The sequence below is a fragment of the Oxyura jamaicensis genome, unplaced genomic scaffold (genome assembly GCF_011077185.1).
Source record: "Oxyura jamaicensis isolate SHBP4307 breed ruddy duck unplaced genomic scaffold, BPBGC_Ojam_1.0 oxyUn_random_OJ70631, whole genome shotgun sequence".
NCBI lineage: Eukaryota > Metazoa > Chordata > Aves > Anseriformes > Anatidae > Oxyura > Oxyura jamaicensis.
The window spans coordinates 2396-5911 of record NW_023310103.1 but is presented as its reverse complement, the minus strand read 5'-3'; the positions used below and the strand labels follow the sequence as shown (position 1 = coordinate 5911).

Below are 3516 nucleotides of genomic sequence, written 5' to 3'. Positions count from 1 at the left end.
AGGGTTTTTAGGATTGGGGCTTAGGGTTGTGAGGGTTTTAAAGGGTTAGGGGCTTTAGAGTTTTTAGGGTTAGGGTTTTAAGGGTTAGGATTCTTAAGGTTTTTAAGGTTAGGGTTTTAGGGCTTTTAGGATTAAGGTGGTAAGGGCTTTTAGGGTTGGGGCTGTGAGGGTTTTAAGGGTTGTTAGGGTTTTTAAGGTTGGGCTTTAGGGTTTTTAGGGTTAGGGGTTTTTATTTTTTGATGACTCGCGGTTTGAAGGCTTCTAGGGTTGGGGTTAGGGTGTTTAGCATTAGGTCTTTGGGTTTTTAGGGTTGGGGCTGTGAGGGTTTTTAGGGTTGTAAGGGTTTTTAGGGTTAGGGCTTATGGGTTTTTAGGATTAGTTTTTTTTTATTTTGTTATGGCTCAGACTTTAGGGTTTTTAGGGTAAGGGTTTTAAGTTTTTTTAGGGTTAGGGCTTCAGGGTTTTTAGGGTTAGGGTTTTAGGACTGGGGCTTTAGGGTTTTATAGTTAGGATTTTAAGGGTTTTTAGGGTTGTAAGGGTTTTTAGGGTTAGGTTTTTAATGTTTTTAGGGTTGGGGGCTTTAGGCTTTTCAGGGTTGTAAGGCTTTTTAAGGTTTTACGGTTGGGGCTTTAGGGCTTTTAGGGTTAGGGTTGTAAGGCTTTTTAGGTTTAGGGTTTAAGGGTTAGGGCTTTAGGGTTTTTAGTGTTGGGGCTTTAGGATTTTTATGGTTAGGTTTTTAATGTTTTTAGGGCTCTGAGGGCTTTAGGGTTTTTAGGCTTAGGGTTGTAAGGGTTTTTAGTGTTGGGGCTTTAGGGTTTTTAGGGCTCTGAGGGCTTTTAGGGTTAGAGTGGTGAGGGATTTTTACGGTTAGGGCTTTAGGGGTTTTAGTGTTGGGGCTTTGGTTTTTTACTGTTAGTTTTTTTTAGGTTTTTAGGGTTGGGGCTTTTTAGGGTTTAGAGTTTGGGCTTCTGGGTTTTTTAGTGTTACGGTTGTATGGGTTTTTAGGGTTAGGGCTTTTATTTTTTGTAGGGGTAGGTTGTTTTAACGTTCTTAGGGTTGGGGTTTTAGGGTTTTTAGGGTTGTAAGGCTTTTTAAGGTTTTTAGGGGTGGGGCTTTAGAGCTTTTAGGGTTAGGGTTGTAAGGCTTTTTAGGTTTAGGGCTTTGGGGTTTTTAGGGCTGTGAGGGCTTTGCGGGTTAGGGATGTGAGGGTTTTAGGGTTGTTTTTTTTTTAGGTTTTTAGGGTCGGGGCGTTTTAGGGTTTTAAGATTTTTAGGATTTTAAGAGTTTTTAGGGTTAGGTTTTTAAATGTTTTTAGGGTTGGGGCTGTAGGCTTTTTAGGGCTTTAAGGCTTTTAGGGTTAGGGTTGCAAGGGTTTTTAGGGTTAGGGGTTTAGGTTTTAGGATTACAACCCTAACCCTAAGAACCGCTTCCCCCCTCAGTACCTTGCAGCCCTGTACGCCACAAAGCAAATACACAGAGTAACATCGTCACCCTATCATAAATATGCTATAACACTTACTCACCTGCATGCTGAGCTGCATGCAATAAAGGCACCTACTACTGTATGGATTGCTTTACTCTAACGGATCCCACTAGTTGTTACCTCCAAAAGAAGTGCGTTACGGTGTCTACTTGGAAACACACCATAGACTCTAACCCACCTAAATAACCCTGCTACTGACTGAAAGAAAAACAAAGCACTTACCCCAAAGAGCTGCCCAGGCAGAATGAGCTCTCTGAAGGCATGCATGCCTGGGGCTCATACACCATTTGGCCCTGCCTGGCACCCAAACCCAATCACCTGTGAAAGGGGAGGGGCAAAGCACAATAAAGTAGAAAGAGAACAGCACGAGCAGCAGCTGTGTTTCTTTTTATTATTTTATTTTCATCTGGTTTAGCTCAACGTCATGCACAGTGCAGACAAGAGAACTGGGCTGTTTCGAGAAGCAACAGTCCCCATGCTTTTGCTTCAGCTTTGAATATTCAAAGGACAATATGACCAAGCAAGTAACTGAAGCTTTTTCAGATGGAATTACCTCAAACCTTTCTTTTACATAGGAAGAAAAATCTAGGAGCATAACAGATTACACGCCAAATAAAAACAAAACAATTCAATGTAGTAACATCACTTGCAGGAAAAATCAGGCACCTGAGTAGGCTATCTGAAAACGAGAAGGCTATACTGATGGGTCAAAACACACTACAGGACACTGGATCTCAGCCCTCTGCTGCACCGGCTTAAAACCCATCCCCACACTCACCAAGGCACAACCCCAACCCAAATACAGACACAGCATTTCAGCCCCAGCATAGCTTTGGGAACTGCTGGAAAGCAGGCTTCATCCTCAGCGAGGCGTGCTCAGCCCACACGGGGTGGGGCTTCAGGCACCTCTTCACCTGCGGAAACAGACTGCCATCAGGAACTGCCACACCAGAAAACCTTTTTCCTCTACAACACCTTTCTCAGGAACCACACGGCATTCAAGTGACCTGGTTTGCTCCAATTCTAAAGACTGATGTTACAGCCCACCTTGCCTGTGGCACCTGATAAACAGAAGAGAAAGCAACCACAGCAGCAAAAGCCACAGCACCCTTAGGACAGTTACTCTCATCCGCTCCTTTACCTCAGCTGCTTACCTACCCCACACGGCAGATGCTTCCACCTGTTCTCTTTAGCCACCTAAAGCACCTCTAAAAGGCAAACTGGAATTTTACTCTACTTCATGTAGTAAAATAAACGCATTGACAACCACACCCCAAACTTATCAGCTACCTCTGTTCAGCACTCACCAGAGTCACTCCAGAGGCAGCTGGGGTTGTGGCGTCCCATACCACACACTGCGTTTCAGCCTGAACGAAGGAAAACCCCATCAGAAGATGGCCATTCAGCCGCCAGCACTAGCACCCAGCCCTCAACAACACAAGGGACCCCATTTCCAACATTATCGTTTCAGAACAGCAGACAACTTGCCTTGGCACCTCAGAAGTAAACCAAGCCAGTCACCGAGCTGCCAAATGAGGGCTGGACAGTTCCCGAAGGCGCTCTTTCCTTCCAAGAGCAGCCCAGGCAGAACGAGCTCCCTGATGGCATGCCTGGGGCTCGTATAACATTTGGCCCCGCCCGGCACCCAAACCCAATCACCTGGGACAGGGGAGGGGCAAGGCACAAGAAAGCAGGAGGGCAGGACGAGCAACACAGCACGCTCCGTGCACCCAACGTGGCTGCCCGGAAGCCTCGTGCGCGAGAACTACACCTCCCAGCATTCCTCGGGCTCCCAACATGGCTGCCTGCAGCCCCAGTAGTCTCGAACTACATTTCCCAGCATCCCCTGCAGTCTCATCATAGCCGCCCAGTAAAGGGCTTCTCGAGAACTACACCTCCCACAATGCTCTGGGAAGCCAACATGGCCTCCAGGAAACCATATCCCCAGTCCCCGTATCTCCAGTCCCCATAGCCCCACTCCCTTACCCCCGTCCCTATATCGCCCCGTCCCTATATCGCCCCGTCCCTATATC

At 46.7% G+C, this 3516-nt stretch overlaps 1 long non-coding RNA gene across 1 annotated transcript; it reads right to left on the bottom strand.

Annotated features, from left to right (window-relative positions):
• Positions 1–1860: 1860 nt before the first annotated feature.
• LOC118159488 lies at positions 1861–2849 on the bottom strand. Its single transcript, XR_004747140.1, has 2 exons — positions 2531–2849; positions 1861–2397 (listed from the first exon to the last, which is right to left on the bottom strand). It is a non-coding gene; the product is annotated as an uncharacterized LOC118159488 (long non-coding RNA).
• Positions 2850–3516: the final 667 nt, after the last annotated feature.